The following is a 22,736-nucleotide window of genomic DNA, read 5'->3' as shown; positions in this document are numbered from 1 at the left end:
CCTGGGATCATAACCTGAGCCAAAGGCAGAAGCTTAATCAACTGAGCCACCCAGACACCCCAATACTCAGGAAATTTGCCTAAAAATCACTGAATTGTACACTTGAAATAGGTAAAAAGTGTTAATTTTATGCTATATAAAAATCTTAGCTCAAAAAGTTTTTGAAAGTTGAAGTTTTTTCAAGTTCTGAGACGCTTTAATACTCCCCCTCCAAAAAATGACATCAACCTATATATCACAGCTTACACAAAAGGAATTCCAGGTAGATTCATGGCCTAATATAAAAGCAAAATATAAGCTGGAAATGGCAGCGGGACTGGTATGGATGGTTTCCACTTACAACAGCCCCTCTAAATTCACCCATCTTGGTGTCACAGCCCTCAGAATAACATTACAAAAGGAAAGATATTTTGCCTCTGCCACTGTGATCTGTAATAGAGCTAGACTGGTTGGTTTCCTATTTCCCAGGATTTTGCTCTTTAGTTAAAAGGGCTGTCAATCCCCAAGCACTTTCAACTGCAGGATCTTCAGGTTCTGATGACTCTCATGTGGCCCTTGCACCTCCAGATATATGCTCTCTAACAGTATGGCCTGATAAAGCTCTAGGACCATTTCAACCTCAGAATCAGAGATTCCAGCTTCCTGGGAACATAGGTTTTGATTGTCATCTCAATGGGAGATCACAGAAGAAAATCATCACAGAAGAAAAGCCAGGTTCGCAAAACTTTACCTAATGTTCTAGCAAAATCTTTATCAAGTGAGACACGAGTTTGTGATGGCACAGTATGTGAATGAATTTCACAGTAATAATGCACCTGAACAAGAAATCAGCAGTGCAGAAACTTACTTTGAAAATGCCAAAATAGAGTGTGCAATCCAGACATGTCCAGAATTGCTGCAAAGAGATTTTGAGTCACTGTTTCCAGAAGGAGCTACCAACAAACTAATGATTCTGACTATAACACAGAAAACTAAGAATGATAAGACTTTTTGGAGCAAAGAGGCAGAAAATGAAAGAGAAATGCTTTTAGAAAAGTTCATTAATGGTGCTAAGAAAATTTGCTATGCTCTTCGAGCTGAAAGGTATTGTACTGACTTAACTGACCCATCATCTGGTTAGTATATTTTGGAACACAGACCAACAACATTCTTTTTGAGACAGATGAACACTATTGACATTTAGGATTCTCTGTGGATGATCTTGGCTGCTGTAAAGTGATTCATCATAGGCTCTGGGGTACCCATGTGGTTGTAGGAAGTATCTTCACTAATGCAACACTAGACAGCCATTTTATGAAGAAATTAGGTGGAAACTAACAGTAATGTCAATTTATTTATACTATTTGTATCTACCATTTGGGTTGATCTATAAACACTGCGAAAAGCTTCAGTTTCTAAAATTTACTTATTTCTAGGTATTTATTTAGACATTTATGGGTTTACAACATTGGTAAGTGGCATGTGATTTTTACATCTCAAATGTTTATTCATACTATCACTGAATACATGTTGATCACATCCATATTGTATAGAATGTGATAATTAACAAGTAACCAGGACATGATCTCATACTGCTGTATCTTCCCTTTACTGGAAAAAACCTCAGTTTTATTTCTCTCTAAAAATAAAACACACATTTGGGGGGGTGGGGCAAAATACAAAAACTTTTAGATTATGATATGGGAGAACAATTACATGAACTCAGATTAGGAAAAGCAAGAACCAAGGTCATAGCTATGTTCCCTCGGCCAAAGAAGATATTTAGCAAAGGTCCAGAACAAATCATTTCAGGGGAAGGTAAATAAATGTGATAGGATTCCCAGTTTTCCACAGAACCTGGAAGTCAAGAGAGTCTCTGCCTTGCCTTGACAGAAATAAAAGCTGATGCTGACCATTCCTAACAAGAGATACACAATTATGACCACAGACTGCAAATAAAAAAGGTAGACATGGTGCCTCTGTAAAATAAACTCATCCACATAGTCAAAAAATTTGTCACAGTCAAAAATTTGTCAAGTCCTTATTACTTGCATGACTCTTTAGCAGTGACTATAAAGCAAAATGAATAAGACGGATCTCAAAAATCTATTCCAAAAAATCCCCCTAAATAATTAAATCACAGTAAATTCTAAAATTATCCTAACAGAAATAACAATCTTAGAAAATACAAGATTGAAAGAAAGCCCACTTCTCTAAGTGAATGGAAATGAAGCTGGTAAGAATATACAGAACAAAAAAAGGACAGAAAAAAAAAAAAAAACAGTTCAAATGTGTTACTAATCTAGAGAAGAAAGTTCAAAATTTTTACTTGGGATCTAGAAGTGTGACTGAAGAAAAAGGTGGGAGGAAGTAAAGGGAGCTAAGGAGGAAAAGATAAGAGCCAACAAAGGGGCAGGTCTACTCAGTATGCACTTCAGTTTTATAAATAACAGTATTAGAAGCACATCTGAAATACTTCTGTGAATATATAGAAGACGTTTCTTCATAATAAGACATGTCTACCAAGCAAACTCTACGTACCTTAAAGTCTCAAGTCTGTAAGTCTATGTTTAAGCTTTCCCTGACATCTCCAAGCAGAGCAAGGCTCCACCCCCTACAGCTAAAAAACTGAATACATCATAACTAGCATTTATCATATTTAGTGAACTTAGTCTATGTCTATTTCTCTTACTAAGCTATCAGCTCTGTAAGCCAAGGACTGTATACCATTTTTATGCTAGTATCTATTACAGAGCCACATACAAAATAGGTACTCTGGAAATCCTTCCTGAGGGAATGACCAGAACTATCCTAAGAAATGGTGGTTTGACAGGGAATACAACCCCGAAAGAGGCAAAATCAAATACAGTAAAACCAGTTAGGAAACCACTACAAAATTGCAGGAAAGGAGGAGGAGCTGACTATAGGAAGTCATGGGAAAACAAGAAAATAGATTCAAAAACTTATGAATGATTTTTAAAAAGAAGTAGAAAAAAAATAATAGAGAAGTAGAAGATGATTACAAGATTCAAAGCCTTTGTTCCTTAAAGTCAATTACAAGTAAATATTTAAGCACCCAAGTAAATGAGAATTTACTTGGGCAATATACCATGCTAAACACTAGAAATGTAATAACAAGCAAAATATATGCTCATCATAATGGAGATAGGGAAAAACCAGAGAAAGATCAAGTCTCAGGGAAAAAATTTAGTCTACAAGGCAACTAAAAATGTAGATCTGAAATTTTAGAGAACATAAAGGGCAGAAAATATATTAGGACCATGCATAGCTCATGTTTTATGAATTTACAAGATCAATCAAGAAAATGTATAGGATTAGCTAAGATATCAAGACTTAACCTTGAGGAAGTATCTATATTGATATGGGGAGGGGACAGAAGAAAAAGAGAATGTTGTTAGAAAAGGTAAAAAAGCAAAAAATAATTTTTTAAGCCTAGGAAAAAAAGTTTGAAGATGAAGGGGTGGCATACAGTGCTCATTATTTCAGAAATACATATAAAATGACCAAATACTGCCTTGGACCTAACAAGGTGATCTTTAAGAAAGAAGTTTCCAGAGAATAATAGGAATAAACACCAAACTGCAACGAAAGAGAAAAAAAAGGAGTAAAGAAGAAAGAGGGAGAGGGACCAATACTGGGGAAGAAGAGAAGGGTACAGGAAATAAACGGGATCTTCAATTGTTATCAGAAATAAAAAATAAGAGATAGTGATATATAGCTGCTCCTCTTAGGTTTAACAGACTGTCAAAGAAGTTATCTGACAACTTATTTCATCTCTATGGGATTACAATTATTTACATTGAAAATGAGAAAATAGTAACTGTACTTAAAAAATAATTTATATAAAATGACCAGTGTCAGAATACATTTTATATACTATATACACTACGGAACTAAGAAAGGACTAATTCCTTTCTCCACTTAAAATGTACACACTTCTTTTTTTTTAAGATCTTATTTATTTATTTGAGAGAGAGAATGAGCATAAGAGGGGGGAGAGCACAAGGGAGGAGCGACTCCCTGCTAAGCAGGGAGCCTGCCGAAGGACTCATCCCAGGACCCCGAGATCACGACCTAAGCAAAAGGCAGTCACTTAACCAACTGAGCCACCAGGCACCCAAAATGTACACACTTTTAATTTCACCAATTTATAGCAAAACCATGATAATCCAGAATTTCCCTCCTTTCAAAGGGTAATGTGAAACAAATACTTTCAGAAAAGTTTTTACTTTTATTATATGCAACATTTGTTATATTTACATTTTATGTCCAGTAAGAACAATTAAGTAAAACACAAGAAAATATTCTAATACTAAACAGCTTGTATACTCTTGGAATAAGTTCAAATAAAATGATCATTAATTAAAGAAAACATATCAGTATTTTTAAAAATCATACTGACAGTTCTAGGAACAACAACAAAAAAAGTCAATGGTATCATCATTCTTCATTCTGATATTATCAGATGTAAATAAATGTTAAGATGAAATAAGACTGAAACAAAAATATCAAGTTCCTTTCAGTGAATGCAAATGAAGAGTAAGGGTAAGAGTAATAGGAATAATCATTCTTAATTGAACTGAAAAGAGATAAAGACAGACATCTGCCATTTTTATGATGAATGTGCTTAAAAATCCAGTATGTGACAAGTTCAGGGTCACAAACCAAATCAAATCACTACTCAAATCCATACATGGCCATGTTTATTAAGATCTAATTTTCTTCCTGGGACTTTACCATGTAAAGGTGGAATTAGAAAGAAAATATGATTTGTAAAGAGTATGGTAATTGCAGAAGGTAGTCTTCCCAAAATCGGTACCTCTTACAACCAGCAGATGGTGCCCTCCATAAAGACAACTCTTCCAGTCCATAGTCCTTACAGAGTATAAGAAGTTAGGCTTATTCTTAGGTCAGGGACAATTAAAAAGCTATTGTGAGTATTTTCTAAGAGAATAAAAGACAAATAAATTATGTCAATTTTCCCTAAATATAGAACCTTAAGGCCACGTTTACATATTTTCCAACTATTCAAACAAAAAGCTACTTTTTTCCATATACAATGTTACCACTAAGCCACCATGCAACTTGAATTAATCTTTTTTTAAATTCAAATTAAGTCTATTTAATAATTATCCCTTTGAGTTCTGGTAAAACAAAGTAATTTTAAATGGTTTAGGAAGTCCTTTCAGAAAATAACTCCTTCCGTTCATATATTTGGCAATGTTTATTTACAAAAGGTTAAATGTATTTCTTGCCTACATTCTTTTTAAGGACCATCACTCTTACAGAAGGAAATAAAGTTAAACTTAACTGGTTCAAACAGAAAAAAGAGCCCAGTCCCTAAAACATCTCAAGTAGTACCTGTATCTAACAGTATAGAAGGTATAGTTAAATCTCTTTAAAACAGTATTTTTATGGGGCACCTGGGTGGCTCAGTGGGTTAAAGCCTCTGCCTTCGGCTCAGGTCATGATCCCAGGGTCCTGGGATTGAGCCCCACATCAGGCTCTGTGCTCAGCAGGGAGCCTGCTTCCTCCACACTCTCTGCCCGCTTCTCTGTGATCTCCGTCTGTCAAATAAATAAATAAAATCTTTCAAAATAAATAAAATAGTATTTTTATATTAATAATGATAGTATCTCTCATTTACTGAATGACTGGTATTTCTCTAGTTAGTCATCAGCTCAATGTCCTATTCAGTGGGAGAATAAAATTACGTATTCTTCTATGCACATCAAACCTCATCAACAAATTCTTAGACAACCCCCCTGCCCCCAAATAACTTGCCTCCATTTCATAGAAGCTCTAACAAAGAGGAACTTCCCTCAGTCTCCCATCACTAATCTATTGGCTCACCTACTGCATTCATACCCATTCTCCCTTCCTTCCTGTTATTAGAAAGTATGTTAACCTTATATCAAAAACAAATCCCTTCACAGGTACACAAAACCCCATCCTCTATAGGTTTATCGAAGACTGACTTCACTAGTAGTCTCCTCTTTCCTCTGCATAAGCACCCTCAGTGTTTACTAGATGCCTTCTCTCACAATACATTCTGTTCTTGAGAGGAAGGAATACTATAGCTACCTGCTTAGACTACAAATACCCCTCCAGCTACTACCATCTTCTCTCTTAAATTACCTTCACAGCCAAAAGTATATTTGCAAAAAGTATATTTTCTACCTTCACATCTTCAGTTCCCAACTACGTTTCATACTAACAATTTCCAACACCTACCATCACCAGCAATAATGCTTTTGCTGTAATCATTGTAGTGGACTTCAAAAACAGCAACAGATGATTCCCTTCTCTGCATCTACACTCCTGCAACGTGGCTCTGTTGCTCCTCCAATCAAGGAGAGTGTTCTTCCAGTCCTTGAATCTGAAATGATCTTACAACTTGATCCAGTGGGATCTTTGGCAAGCTCTGCCTTTCTGCCTTTGAGGTTACTGACTTGCTCTTGGAACTCTACTTAAAGTGCATAAGCCCAGAAGTTATCCCACTGGAAAATGAGAGGTCCCAGTTATTCTAGTCATGAGCATCAGGAACAAGCCAGCCCCACCCAAACTAGCAGGTGACCACAGACGTATACCTGCAAATGCATGAGGAAGCCCAGGTGGGAGATCACTAAGGCTGACTCAGATGAGTAGAACCGCCCAGCTACCGCCCAGCTAAGCCAAACTCAACTGCCAACCTACAGAATCAGGAGCCAAATAAATGGTGGTTGTTTTAAGGTGCTATTTTTAGGGTGATTGATTAAGCAGTGAAAGCTAACTAAAAGTCATCACTGACTTGTCGAATCAAATGAACACTTTTCTAATCCTTACTTAATTTCTCAGCAGTATGAAATAGTTGATCAAAACTTCCTTCTTGATCATTCTTCTCCTTCAGTTTCTACTCCATTTTACCTCTTCCTTACTGATCACTCTTGTCTTTGTTGTTTCATTTTCTACACAGGCTCTAAATATTAGTAATTCATTAGAACTCAATTCCAACCCCTTTACTGATGTTTTCTAAAGGAGGCTCCATGCCATAGTTTGGCTATTGTGGACATTGCTGCTATAAACATTTGGTTGGTGTCTGGCCTGTTTTTTTTTTTTTTTTTTTTTTGGAGTCCAAAGCAGGGCTTGAACTCACACCCTGACATCAAGACCTGAGCTGAGATAAAGAATCAAATGCTTAACCTACTGAGCCATCCAGGCACCTCTATCCACTTTTTAACCTATATTTTTTTTTCTCCAGACTTTTGCCCTAAGCTTTTTAAAACCTACTCTAAAGACTTCAAAATAAAACATACCCTACACTAATTGATCTCTTATGAATGCTGGTCTACATATACAACTAGTTAACATTTCCACTTGGTTTATTCACAAACGTATGTTGAACTTAAAATTCCCCTAAACAAACTATCTCCCACTTCTTCCCCCTCCAAAATAACCTTCCTTCTTCTATATTCTCTCTGTATATGCTGCCTTAGAGTACCCAACTTGTTCCTCCCAGAAAACTGGGAGAGTGGCCCTTTCAACATTTAAAAACAACCAAGTCCTGTAAATGCTACCTGCTAAATATAAATAAAATACACCTTCATTTGCCCATCATTTCACCACAACTGAATCTAAGCCACTTTCAATTCATTCTTCAAACAGCAGCTAGGATGATCACAGTACATTAATGACCTAATGTACCAAGGTACACTAATCTCTTCATATCACTGCCTTACTTAAAATTCTTAAATAGGTTCCCAATGGCCTTTGAATAAGTTCTAAACATACTACTCTGACCACTTTAATCACTATACTCCTGTCACAACTCTATTTCTTAAAGGGACCTAGCCAAGATCCTTCTTTCTCAGTGTGTACTACTCTTTCTGCTTCAAAAACTTTTTCCTCCTGTCATTCCTTCTCTGATTTTTCAAGTCTCATATGTCAATCCTGTACACTTTCCTGAGTCTGCCCAAACTAAATTAAATCTCTATTACATGCTTTCAACACCACCCCTGTACTTTACCTTCAAAGAATTTATAAAAATAATATGTGTTGATTGGGAGGGAGACAAACCATAAGTGACTCTTAATCTCACAAAACAAACTGAGGGTTGCCGGGGGGAGGGGGTTTGGGAGAAGGGGGTGGGATTATGGACATTGGGGAGGGTATGTGATTTGGTGAGTGCTGTGAAGTGTGTAAACCTGGTGATTCACAGACCTGTACCCCTGGGGATAAAAATATATGTTTATAAAAAATAAAAAAATAAAAAAAAAATAATAATAATAATATGTGTTTATCCTCTAATGTCTGTAACCCCTTCTGAACTTTTATGAACTATATGGGAACAAGAATCCAATTTTGTTCACTGTATACCTAAATGCATAATATGGGCAAAAAAACAAGTGCTCAAATATTCTTAACTATAAGATGAACTACCTAATAATGCCCATTTTATAAATGAAGAAACTGAGGATCAAAGAGATTAACTATGCTGAAGTTATCCAACAACTATACTGAAACTAATCTATACCTGATTCCCAAACCCTCACCTGATGGTTCCCAATTTTTGGAGCTCAGCTGAATCTCCTAATACTTGGGCCCAAAGGCCTGCACTTAAAAAAGGTTACATGAGGATCTTAATGGCCAAAAAGTTAACCCAAATATCTACTAATTGATGAATGGATAAACAAAATGTGGTATATCCATATAATGTAAAACTAATTAGAAATAAAAAGAAACAAAGTACTGATATATGATACAACACTGATGAACCTCAAAAACATTCTCCAAATAAGAAAAGCCAGACACTGGGGGTGCCTGGGTGGCTCAGTGGGTTAAAGCCTCTGCCTTCAGCTCAGGTCATGATCCCACGGTCCTGGGATAGAGCCTGTATCACATCAGGCTCTCTGCTCAGCAGGGAGTCTGCTTCCCCCTCTCTCTCTGCCTCTCTGCCTACTTGTGATCTCTGTCAAATAAATAAATAAAATCTTAAAAAAAAAAAAAAAAAAAAGGCCAGACACCAACCAAATGTTTATAGCAGCAATGTCCACAATAGCCAAACTATGGAAAGAACCCAGATGTCCTTCAACAGATGAATGGATAAAGAAGATGTGGTATATATATACAATGGAATACCATGCAGCCATCAAAAGAAATGAAATCTTGTCATTTGTGACAACGTGGATGGAACTAGAGAGTATTATGCTTAGCAAAATAAGTCAATCAGAGAAAGACAATTATCATATGATCTCCCTGATATGAGGAAGTTGAGAGGCATCATGAGGGGTTTGGGGGGTAGGAAAAGAATAAATGAAACAAGATGGGATCGGGAGGGAGACAAACCATAAGAGACTCTTAATCTCACAAAAGAAACTGAGGGTTGCTGGGGGGAGGGGGATAGGGAGAAGGTGGTGGGGGTTAAGTACATTGGGGAAGGTATGTCCTATCAAGTGTGTAAACCTGGCGATTCACAGACCTGTACCCCTGGGGCTAATAATACATTATATGTTAATAATAAAAAATTAAATTTAAAAAATGTATAAATAAATAAATAAGCCAAACACAAAAAACTACATATTGCACAGATTACATTCACCATGAAACATCCATAAAAATCAAATAGATGAGTTGTCATTTGGGATTGGGGTTGAGAAAGTTGTTCACCATAAATGGACGCCGCAATCTTTGGAGAACAATGGTTATATACGCTAACCTTACTAAAATTCATTGACTTATACACGTAAAACAAGTGTTTTAAAGAGAACAATCCATTCTGTCAGATGTTAGAGAAGGTTGTCAACAGCATATCACAGAGTTGCAATTTAAGCTGTGGAAGACAGTAAAATGGCTACATGTGGATTCTAGGATTCAAGGTACTGTAAAGCAGAGTGAGCAATGAAAAAAGCACAGAAATATGCTAGGTCTGAAAAACCAAACAAACAAGTAAGTACAGGTATCTGTTTTATGTGCCTTTCCAAAAAAATCTCACATTCTGAAAAATCACACTTTTCAAAAAAATGGGTAAAACAGAACATTAACAAAACAACAGCAATCAAATAATGTACAAGCATAGTCTCCACAGGCATTTATTCCCAGTGCCATAAGCAAACTTATTAGAGTTCAGGTTTTCTGAAGATGTAGGCCCATGAAGGTAATACTCTACTACTAACAGAAAAAAATTCAGCAAAATTAAAAACAGCCTTCAATTTTTTGTTAAACGTGGGGAAAACAGCCTCACAGATATTTCATCTGCAACTGAAGCTGAACTAAACAGGTAAACAGATTTAGGGATTCTTGACACTATTAAATATTCCGCTTATAAAAAAGGCAGTTTTGAGTCAGGATTTTCAGCCTTTTTTTTTTCTTTGCATCTACAGATCACTTTAGATGTTCACTTTATTTTTAAAGATTTTATTTATTCATTTATACGACAGAGAGAGAGAGATCACAAGCAGGCAGAGAGGAAAGCAGAGAGAGGAACAAACAGGCTCCCTGCTGAGCAGAGAGCCTCCCAGGGGGCTCAATCTCAGGACCCTGAGATCATGACCTGAGCTGAAGGCAGAGGCTCAACCCACTGAGCCACCCAGGCACCCCTGGATGACCACTTTAAAATGTTATAGAACATATTTTTCTTCATAACACAATAAATCTAAACAATCTTTTTTGCCAAACACCTAGATCCAATATAACGTCAAATATAATATATGGTCCCACATTTTAAGGTTTTTTAAACTTCTACTGAGATATAATTGACACATAACATTATATTAGTTTAGGGGTATAATATAATGATTCAGTATATTTATATATTGTGAAATGATCACCAAAATAAGTCTAGTTAACAAGTTACAAATTTTCTTTTCTTGTGAAGAGAACTTTAATATTTTTAAGTTTAGAATACTGTAACTACAAAACCTCTACCTAAGGTGATGTTGTTAATTAAATGTTGGTCACTATAAGTACTATATTACTTTTAATTAGGTAGAATTAATAATTGTACTTTATTTTGCATACAGTATGGTACAGTCCTTAGATATCAATACAGATAGTACATTTATATCCATTTTACTGTAGTCTTAAAGAAGTATAATATTATACAAGATGTACTAGATTTTTAATTTAAAATATAGGTCTCAAAAAAATAAAAGTACAGATCTCTCCGAGTTTGCACTATTTAAGATAATTACACCATGCACCTTATAACTAAACACAGCAGCCCTCTGTAAACAATTTTCTTCTCAATTCCCTGAGTGAGGAAAGCTAAGGTTAGGGGAAGTAACAGAGATCCCAGTGAGATAAATAACCATGTCTGATATGGTCTAAGAAAGGGTCAGGGTATTTTCCAATCATTGGGTAGAACTTTCTTACTGCTGTCTTAACCTTTTTTCTCGCACGAAAGCATAGTTCTCTCCTGTTTTCCATTATACTAACTGCCCTTACCACAACACTTTTTTAGAAATTTAAGTTATGTGTCTTGTAGATGGAAATACAATTACTACACTGGGAGGAAAATGATTGGAAGATAAATCTGGATTTATCATCAAAAAGTTTAACTTGATAAATATCTCAGTATATCATCAAAAAGTTTAACTTGTGGGCGCCTGGGTGGCTCAGTGGGTTAAGCCGCTGCCTTCGGCTCAGGTCATGATCTCAGGGTGCTGGGATCGAGTCCCACATCGGGCTCTCTGCTCAGCAGGGAGCCTGCTTCCTCCTCTCTCTCTGCCTGCCTCTCTGCCTGCTTGTGATCTCTCTCTGTCAAATAAATAAATAAAATCTTTAAACAAAAAAGTTTAACTTGATAAAATTCTCAGTAAATTTCTTTACAATAGGAAAAAATACCAAAACCAAAATAGCACATAAATATTTGAAGATACTCCTTAATATAAAAATTTTGAAGGTGTTCACAAGTACTTTAATCTAGTCTCATTAATGTTACTTTTTTCAGTTATTCTCAACTGCACTATGTCCAATAATTTCTTTACCTGTTAGGAATACTTTGCACCTGCATTACCCTGACTAGAAAACTGCTGCTCATTCCATGAGAGAATTAGGAAGAACTTTTTTTTATGTTTTTAACAGATAATTGCCAATATCTACCTTATATTCTTCCTGTCCAAAATCAACCCAATTTTGTTCTTTGGCACTGCTGCCCAAACATGAATGCCTGTTTTCGTTTTCTTTAACAGATTTATTGGGATATAATTCATATACCAAACAATTCACTCTTAAAGTATATGAGTCAACAGCTTTTGGTATACATTAATTTTTTTATTGTAGTAAGATATATGTAAAATGAAATTTGCCATTTTTAATGTACAACTCGGTGGCACTGTTTATATTCACAAACTTGTACAACCATCACCACTATCTATTTCTGAAACTTTTCATCACACCAAACAGAAACACTATAACCATTAAGAAATAACCCCCATTCTCTACTCTCCCTGGCCCCTGATAATCTCTAATCTACTTTCTGTCTCTATCAATTTGCCTGTTCTAAGTATCTCATATAAATGTAATCATACAATATTTGTCCCTTTATGTCTGGCTTATTTCACTGAAATTACTTCCAAGATCCATCCATGTTGTATCACATATGAAAACTTTCTTCTTTTTTATGATGGATAACATTCCACTGTACATACACACCATATTTGTTTATTCATTTATCTGTTGATAGATTGTTTCCACTAAGGTTGTTTCTACTTGTAGCTATTATAAAACTGATATAAACATTGGGATACAAATATTTCTTCAAGACCCCTCCCACCTTCAATTCTCTTTGGTATAAACTTAGGATTTTATAGATTCTTTGTGGAGAAATGTCTATTCAAGTCCTCTGCCTTAAGTTAGGTCATTTGTCCTTGTGCTCTTTAATTGCAGGCATCCTTTATATATTCTGGATATTAAATCCTTATCTGATGTATGATTTACAAGTATTTTCTCCCATTTGTACATTGTTTTTTCCCTTTCTTAACAAAGTCTTTTAATGCACAAGTTTTTAATTTTTATGAAGCCAAATGTATCCATTTTCTTTTACTGCTCTTGCTGATGGTATCATAGCTAAGAATTTATTGCCAAATCCAAAGTCATGAAATTTTACCACTATGTTTTCTTCTAAGAACTTTATGGCTTTAACTCTTTAGGTTCTTGATCCACTTTGAGCTTATTTTTATATACTGTTTGAGATATAGGGCCAACCTTCACTCTTTTGCATGTATAAATCCAGTTCTTTCCAGCATCATTTGTTGAAAACTATTCTTTTCCTATTTATCTTTAATAAAGATGTCCTGGTTTCTCCTCTAGAAATTTTGATTCAGTAGATTTGGGGAGGGACTTCAGATTCCACATTTTAAGGATGTCTCAGATATTTCCCATGGTCAAACAAGTTTGAAGAACAGTAAAGAATACAACTTCAAGGGGGCGCCTGGGTGGCCCAGTGGGTTAAGCCACTGCCTTCGGCTCAGGTCATGGGTCCTGGGATCAAGTCCCGCATCGGACTCTCTGCTCAGCGGGGAGCCTGCTTCCTCCTCTCTCTCTCTGCCTGCTTCTCTGCCTACTTGTGATCTCTGTCAAATAAATAAATAAAATCTTAAAAAAATAAAAGAATACAACTTCAAGTACCTGATTCATATTCTAGAGCAGTCAAAAACTATTTCTTTTTAATCCTTGTTTAGCCCTCAGATACACTCAACTTATGCTACATCCAGGTGAGGACTTAGGTAAGAGGCCTTAATTTTCACAAAAGGTTGTTAACCTTACCATCTGCACATGTGATCCCGAAAACATAAGGCTTTTCCAAAATAAAAACAAACTTGCCACACTACAGACTCATGCCATTCACTCTTTTAACAATATGTGAGCATCTATTATATCCCTGCACTTTCGATCCATGGGGGGGATACAGCAGTAAAGATTCTTGCTCTTGTGGAACTTAAAGTTGGTGGGAAACAGACAACAAATAAGTAAGTATATGTGTTAAGTAATGTGAAATGTTAAGAAAATTAAGGATAAGTGGGAAGGGAGCTGTTTAAGATTGCAAAGACATTTCAATGAAGTTGACATTTGAGCAGAAAACTGAAAAAGAATAAGAAAGTGAATTATACAAATACCAACAGCAGGCTATTCAAGAGAGGTGCCTGGGTGTCTCAGTAAGTTAAGTGTCTGCCTTCGGCTCAGGTGGTGATCCCAGGGTCCTGGGATCAAGTCCCACTTCAGGCTCCCTGCTTCAAGGGGAGTCTGCTTCTCCCCTGCCTCTCTTTTCCTCTCATGAAAATAAATAAAATCTTAAAAAAAAAAAAAGAATATTCAAGACAGAGTGAGGCCCAAAGATTACAAGCTTGAACAATATACTACTCAACTGTTGGCAATGAAGCCCAGTTAGATTTCAAGGATTATGAAGGATTCTTGAGAGGAATCCAACTGCTCTCTTCCTCTAGATCAGGGATTCTCAACCTAAGGACCACTGGTTGATGTTTTTGCTCAGAATCCTTTATTATGGGTGAACAGATGCGTGTTCCTATACATTCCAAGAGAGCAGCATCCCTGGGTACCCCCCCAACACACACACACCACCATCACCCTTAGTTATAGACAAAACCAAAAATGTCTCCAGATAGTTCCAAATTCCCCCACAGGTCAAAATGCACTCGAGATTGAGAACACCACTGCAGATTAGTTCTTAAACTGAAGATCCATGTAGGAAACCCATAAAAATGGGCTTTAATAGGTCCTCTAAAGGAGTATATAAAGTTTGCATGTGTGTGAAAATGTGTTTTTTTCTAGAGAGAGGGTGCATTGCTTAAAATATCTAGAAGGCTATGACTCAAAAAAAAAAAAAAAAAAACCTAGGAAAGCTTTACTATTTCAACAGGGTTACTAAGAAGATTGTACAACTGAGTAAATTTCTAGAAACAGACACTCTTGTAAAACTGAATCCAGAAAAAATACAAAATCTGAACAAAAACAACAACAAAATTGGGGGGAAAAAACTTTATTTACTTACTCATTCATTCATTAATTTATATTTAAATGGGTTAAACAACATCTGAAAGCTCCAGGTTTGAGCCTCATTTGTCCTAACAGCCACGTATCTAATATCAATGGGCTAGACTATAGTCTTTTTTTTTCTTTCATCACAAAACCCATCAAAAGCCTATATTTACTGAAAGATGTTCTTGAAAAATCATCACCAACTGTCATTTTATTATCATCCTTATTTAACAAATGAAGAAACCAAGGTCAAGATAAGTTGACTGCTTTACCCAGGATCACAAAGCTCTTGAATGACAGAACTGGAAGTACACCCTAGTTATTTACATGGTTATATGACAGGAAACAGCCACAGGAACATACCTAATTTCTTGGTTTTACTTATTTCAAGCAAAATAGGGAACACTATAATTATGGTACATAACCAATAAATCACTAACAAACTATCCTCAAAGAGCATAAGGTGAACAAATCAAACAGATATATCAACTGTAAGATTAACATTACCTATGACTGAAAAACCTAGAACTTGATTAGGGGAAGTGGAGCTTTTTGTGACTCCTGAGTCCTCAGTGAACCCTTAGCAGGTCAGTAAGTAATAGGAAGGATAAACCTGCAACATACCTGGAAAAAGCACAGAAGTGAGTTTTATTTACTTTTTTTAAGCCCTCAGTGCAAGCCAAAGTACAATTCAATGTATTTAAAATATGATTCAATAAAAACAATTCTACAGGAATGGGGAGCCAACACAAGCATCCAAATAGTGATCTGAATGTGCACTTTAATCTAGGGAAAAAAAATAATAATTACATAAAGCAATGATTCCTGAAACTTTTATTTTAATCATGAAACTCATTCTTCTAACCAAGATCTTATAACCATGTCCAATATAGTGAACAGATTAAAAGAGCTGCTCTTGCTGAAATAGGAGATCAGTACCCCAATGACCACAACTCTTCTTGTCAAGAAATCCCCAAGAATAACATGAAAACCAGTGATCTGTCAGTGTTTTTGGAAATGTGAATTATTACTGACTATCTAAATATATATATATATATTCATAATATCTACTAAATTTTAATGATACATTCCCTTAAACCCAGTAATCCCTCTCTTCCCACCCTATCTCACAGAAACAAAAATGTCAATATAAACTACAAAAGTATTCACCTTAGCACTATTTAAAGTGGAAGAAAAAAGTGTAGAAAAAACCTGACATCTACAAGGAAACAGCTAAAGGAAGTGTGGTAAATCTTCCCATGGAATATTGTGCAGCTATTACAATGAACAAATTCCATCAGCTCATCTACACCAATGCTGAGGAGAAAAGCATTACTGTCCAGTGTGTGTGCGTGCACTGGACTTCTTCATAAAACAAGTACCCCCACAACACACACCAAAAATAAAAGCCCTTCTACTGAAATGGAGAAATACATACAGAAATTGACGGGAAATATAGAACTCAAAATTATTTCCACTGTTAAGTATGTAAAAATGAAATATAAACACGATTTGAGCCTGGAATGGAAAACATTCCTTCTATAGATACGTCATTCCAAAGTATCTATAATAAAGTATTTTTAAAAGCAATCCTTAAATAACAAAAACAAGCCAATAATCTATAATTATGGACTGCTATCCTTTGAGCTTTGCTTTTCTTCATTAACACTTTTTTCTTAAAACTGAATTTTTAAATGAAGACGAGATGAAAGATATTCAAGGTTGTATACCATGACAGGAGGCAAGAGTGCAAATATTTTGAACTGTCAAAGACACCACTGCCTTTAATAAGAGAAAAATCACAATATCTCTCTAACCAGTTCTCTTTCTTCTTTCTTTTCATCATCTTTCACTGGAAGATCCTAAAATATACGGAAGAATTCAATTACATGATCCAATGAACTCTGAACCCTCATATCCATCCTCATCCCATTAGAGCTCTTCAAGGTCTGAAACATTACAATTTTATTATCTTATTGTATTATATACTTAGAGTTATCTGCAATTCTTACTATTCAGCTCTCCAACATTAGTTGAGCTGTTATTCACAAATCCACTGAAACAATTACTCAATTAACCACTTGAAAACTATTTTTTGATCTCTTTTATATATTTTCCCAGGAAAACAAAGTAACAGAAAAAACATCAATACAGAAAGCAGTTTTGCTATCTTTCATTTTGAAAGAAACTATTTCTTTTTAATCCCTAGCAAACCTAAGTTTTCTTCTCCAAAAGGAACATAGAAAGTCACAGAAAATGAAGTACTTAAAAAAAAACAAATAGCTATAAGAAGTAAACTTTAGAATACAGACTGTTTTTTGAGATCCAATTAGAGAGCTCAATGGGTCAGCTTAATAAAAACACCTATAGCTTATCCTAAAGAAATGGATTCATTTTCTCTTTTATAAAATGTAGACAGTAAAGATTTGCTTAACTGCTGTAAAAACTGTAAACCCCTACACGCGAAATTACCAAATGGTACTCTAAGTCATCTGAAAACACCCAGGACACCACAGCAAACTTACAGGCATTAAGGGATACTTTTTAATTATCAAGGAAACATAACAATTCTCAAGATCTGTCAGACACCAAGTGAACTACTAGTTCAAGGTACTTCCATTTCAACATAAGACCATTGTACCTTCCTTTGGAAGCTACCACATCTTTGAGAAACTGGGTTTGGGGGCAGTTGATATGATAAAAAGTACTGCATGGATATCAGTGGGAATTAAGAACTGAGGTGGCAGTGTCCAATCTTAGACTTGAGGACTTGTCTATGACCAACAAGCAAACATAACCCATTAGTAAGTAACTATTCTTATTTAAGAAAAAAAAATATTTTTTTCTTTCAGCGTATGTGTGATTCCTAGGCCATAAATACTGGAGTTATCTGTACATAACTTAAATAGGACTATTAAGTATTATTTTTTGGCTCTGTGAAAAAATGTGATGAAACACTAGGGGCACCATAAGCCAAGCACTTTTAGGAACTTCTCATCATATATTTACAAGTGATTCTCACAGATATTTGCAAGTTGCAGTAGGGTATATCATCTCTACCCAATCTTCGTTGGTAAAGGAGCAAAGAAAATAAAAAACTGCAAAGACTGAAAACATAAAAAATAAAAATTATACGGTGTTTACCATCACATTTAATTCTAGAAAAGCAGGAAACAAAACTAAAGGTTGAATACCAATAATTAAACAAAAAAATACCCAAATGTTGCCTATATTCTATTTGTTTATTTAAAGACAAGGACTATTTCAGTCTCAAAGCCTTGGTTACTAACAATCTTTATCAAACACTGTTTAGCGGTTGAGCCCTTTTTTCAAAATCCCCCACAAATTCTAAGTTACAAAATATCTAAAAGGCAGTCTCTGTAGTTTAGGAGAAGCCTAGGACCACACTCTGGCCTTCCTCCTCCACATGAGTAACAGTATTCACCAGAACCCAGAGGCTTCAACAAATAGTTTAGGGCTGCTGAAGGGAAAGGGGCAAAAGTGCCCCAGCCTTTCAATTAAAACAGCTCAGCACCACAGAAGATCTCCTTTGAAAAACGAAGATCTCCTTTGAAAAACGAATTCTCCGGGGAGGCACAGGTTACAATTGACAGCCTAAGGCCAGGACAATACTTTTAATTTTTTTTTTAATAGCAGTACAACCCAATACATAAATATGCTAACAAAGAAGAAGTCTCATTAAATAACCTTTTTGTGTGTAATTCATGAGATTTTTCTATTCCAACTGAAATCCAGTTTACAAAAAAACTCTGGTGTAGGAAATTACCTCAATGACTTCTCAAATTATCAGATTTTTTTTTTTCAGTGTGAACAGGAGGAGCAAGGAGAGAACAAAAAGTTCTTTGGTAATAAAGGAACAACAAAAGGGAGAAAAGAAAAACCTTAATATTTCCACCTCATTATGCATACCAAAAACCAAGCAAAAACAACAGAAAAGGGGTGGAGAAAAAGGAGGGAAACAGTAAGAAAAGAGTGACTATGCATAAGTTAGAGCTCAATGTAAAAAATAAAACCACCAAAATCTTTTCTCTAGTTAAGAAAAAACTTTCTACCTGAAACAAGAGAATAAATCTTTGACTCTTTTTCAACACCACAGATTTTAGAGCGGTCAGCCACATTATAACATTTACCTACCTCCATTCTTCCCCAAATCCATGAAGATGGCCAAGGAAAAACAAACAGCATTAGAAATCAGAAGGTAACTGACAATGCTGAGAGCTGACAGAAGGAAAACCAAAACTGCAGAAGCCATCCCAACACAGAAGAAATGGGGTGGAATGGACTGAAGACAATAAAATGGAACTTCCTTAGCCTTGGCCCACCATAATTCACAAACAAGCAAACAGAATCTTCCAATAACATTACCCTTATCTCTACAGAAACTTATTTTCCTAATTCCTATTAATATTCTCAGCTCAGATAACACAATACATAGGATTCTGAAACTCGACCAGAAATCAAAACAGAACTAAGACAGACCAAGAGCTTTCATATGAGTTTTCTTAACTTGGCACAGACTCCAAGATAAATCATTTGGGATTTTGTGACCCAAATGCTCTCTCAGCCATTTGTCTTGTTCCAGGGAGACACAAGACTTGCCAGTATGCTCCCAGCCCACATACCCTAAAAATAATCCTACTTTTTTAAAGCCTTTCTCAGTTCATTTACCATACCAGAGAAAACCCACAGAGAGAAAGGATTAGAGACACCCATTCCTTAGCAGAACTCATCTAGAGAAAATAAGCCTAATTGGTACAATTGCTAAAGCAGCCCACACCCACTATCAATAATGACTAATTTAGATCCCACTTACAACTGCATAAGGATAAATCAACAAGCACATAAACATGGTCCAAAAGAATGCACAAACTGAAAATCAGAGCCAACAGGCCAAGTGAAATAAAATACAGAAAGGCACAAAGAAATTTTAAAGAATTTTCCAATTAATACTCTGAATGAACTGTGGAGAAACTTACATACATAATAAAAGTAAACTACTTGAAAAGTAGCAATGATAAAACAAGAAAATTCCGGAGACTTGAAACCACAATAGTCCCAACCCTCCAAAAAGGGTGAGGGGAGAGGTAACTAAATACCAACAGAAGTCGGTGCTTGGGTGGCTCAGTCAGTTAAGTGTCTTCCTCCAGGCTCAGGCCATGATCACAGGGTCCTGGGATTGAGTCCTACATCAGGCTCCCTGCTCAGCAGGGATTCTGCTTCTCCCTCACCATCTCCCAACTACTGTGTGTGTGCTTACTCTCTCTAGCAAAAATAAATAAAATCTTAAAAAAAATTTTTTTAAGTAAATATCAACCTAAGTAGTGAGGAGCCTAACAAATAAAATTTTAAAAAATGATATCCATATTCAGTATAAACAGACTATGTATTTTAAAGAGCCCAAAGGATCCAGCAGAAAACTTTATCACGTTGCTGAATTCATAAAAAGGAAAATCTGTAAGATTTCTACATCTCACCTTCACTTCCACACAAAAGTCCATATCACCTCTGTGCCAGTTACAAGGATGAAAGCTAAACCTGAGAGTCATCCTTTAAACATATAAACTCTAGAAAGTTCCCAGGATAAAACAAGTCCTATTTCTTAGCACATGGAAAAGCAAATCCTCTGAATTTAAAAAAAAAAAAAAAAAATCCCAATAAAATTAAGCTCCCAAATTTTCATGTATTAAGCTCAAGAATCACACACACTTAAGGAAACACCAAGTGTGAAGATGTTATGCACCACCGAACTTAAATATTAAAATTTAATTGCCAAATTATAAAATATCAAATAAGTGTAAAAAGGATTTTTAAAATTAAAACACAGGATACATTAGCAAAAAAAAGCTTCTGAAAATCACCAGGAAAAAAACAGAAAAGAACAAAGATACTAATGGCTGATTTCAGAATCTCAATAAACAGGTTAAATGGATTAAAAATGGGTAGAAAGTCAGTCATAAAAATTAATAATCTAAAGAAACTACATAAAATGCAGGACTAAAAAACAAATAGATGAGAAATTTAAAGGAGAATTAAGAGATAGCAGGTGACAGCACACTTCAAAGTCCTAAGAGAAATTTTTTAAAAAGTAATTCTAGGGCGCCTGGGTGGCTCAGTGGGTTAAAGCCTCTACCTTCCGCTCAGGTCATGATCCCAGGGTCCTGGGATTGAGCCCTGCATGGAGCTCTCTGCTCAGCAGGGAGCCTGCTTCCCTTCCTCTCTCTCTGCCTGCCTCTCTGCCTACTTGTGATCTCTGTCAAATACATAAATAAATAATCTTTAAAAAAAAAAATAAAATAAAAAGTAATTCTAAACATGGATGCAAGATATAAACAAGCACTGTACATAATAACAAATTTCACATGGGGGATAAAAAAAGAGACCTAAAATCCTGGGCAACATCATCATGGAAGCTGGGAGGAGGGTGCTGACCCGATTAAAAGGGATTTTGTGTCAACTTTGAAAAGGGCCTAGTTTTTAAATCTTAAAGTTAACTTTAACTATGAAATGGAGAATTTAAAGGGCATCAATTATTTTTTAAAAAAAGAAAGGGGCACCTGGGTGGCTCAGTGGATGAAGGCCTCTGCCTTCGGCTCAGGCCATAATCCCAGGGTCCTTGGGATAGAGTCCCATGTGAGCCTCATGTCAGGCTCTCAGCTCATCAGGGAGCCTGCTTCCTCCTCTCTCTCTGCCTGCCTCTCTGCCTATTTGTGCTCTCTCTCTGTCAAATAAATTAATAAAATCTTTGAAAAACAATAAAATAAAAGGAAGAAACAGATTATACCACATCTGAAAGAAAAAAGAAATGTAGGAAGACCTCAAAATCATCACATAGTGAATAGTTCCTTTTTTCTCTTTCCTTCAACTTATAACTTATCACACATACATAACCCAATAAAAAGCACCTCTACACAGCACAACAGGACTCCTGAATAATCCCTATCTGTTCACCCAAGAGTGAGTGAACAGGAGGCTGCAGAGGGAAGCAGCAGCAGAGGAAATGATATATCCAGTAGGGAGGCAACATGGCCTTCCTAGCAAAGGAGGTGGAGGGTGAAGGCAATCACTGGGAATCTGCTCAGCCATGCATGCTGTAGCTGGAGAAACCTACCACTTTCTCTGAGAAGAGACCGCAGTGACTTAGGGCAGGAAAGGGTAAAGGGAAGAAGATATAGAGAACTGAAGAAAAGCATTTCCTACTCTCTACTGCAAGATTGGCAAGAGGACCCCCCACGGACTTTGAAGAGCCCCCCAACAACCAGAAAAACCCCCAGACTGGGCTGTGGGCAAACCCAAAGCCGCAAGTGCTAAGCATACACCTCCCCTAAATCTGCCGCCACCCTTTGGTTCTCAGGCAGTTTTTTTGTTTGTTTTTCTATTTTCTGGAAAACAAAAAGGCTCCTAATTACAAACCCGCTGAACTTTTAGAATGAAAAGAAATAAAGCTTTACATAAATGGGAAAAATGTTTACTACTTAAATGCAAGCACTTTTCATCAAACACTATAAAAAATTTTGGAAATATGTTGGGGCGCCTGGGAGGCTCAGTGGGTTAAGCCTCTGTCTTCGTTTGGCTAAGGTCATTATCTTGGGGTCCCAGGATTGAGTCCCACATCCGGCTCTCTGCTCAGCAGGGAGCCTGCTTTTCTCTCTCTGCCTGCCCTCTCTGCCTACTTGTGATCTGTCAAATAAATAAACAAAATCATTTAAAAAATAAATAAATAGATAGATAGATAGATAGATAGA

General features: G+C 36.0%; 1 protein-coding gene and 1 pseudogene across 3 annotated transcripts in view; one reads left to right on the top strand and one right to left on the bottom strand.

The window, feature by feature from the left end:
* PDS5B (PDS5 cohesin associated factor B) overlaps positions 1–22,736 on the bottom strand; it is a 205,320-nt gene that overhangs the window by 130,873 nt on the left and 51,711 nt on the right. Inside the window, exon 1 of one of the 3 annotated variants that reach the window (XM_013044910.2) lies at positions 5,424–5,442. The exons of 1 other annotated variant lie outside the window; for it this stretch is intronic. The gene's annotated coding sequence lies outside the window, so the exon portion shown is untranslated. Of the gene's footprint in view, positions 1–5,361; positions 5,386–5,423; positions 5,443–22,736 lie in introns of those variants that run through there. One more of the 3 variants, XM_045069726.1, reaches the window with a different exon arrangement.
* Positions 305–1,317, top strand: LOC123389018 (annotated as a pseudogene).

This window comes from Mustela putorius, unplaced genomic scaffold (genome assembly GCF_011764305.1).
Source record: "Mustela putorius furo isolate JIRA1106 unplaced genomic scaffold, ASM1176430v1.1 tig00003942_pilon_pilon_pilon, whole genome shotgun sequence".
In the NCBI taxonomy this organism is placed as follows: domain Eukaryota; kingdom Metazoa; phylum Chordata; class Mammalia; order Carnivora; family Mustelidae; genus Mustela; species Mustela putorius.
This window is presented reverse-complemented; position numbering and strand designations above follow the sequence as displayed.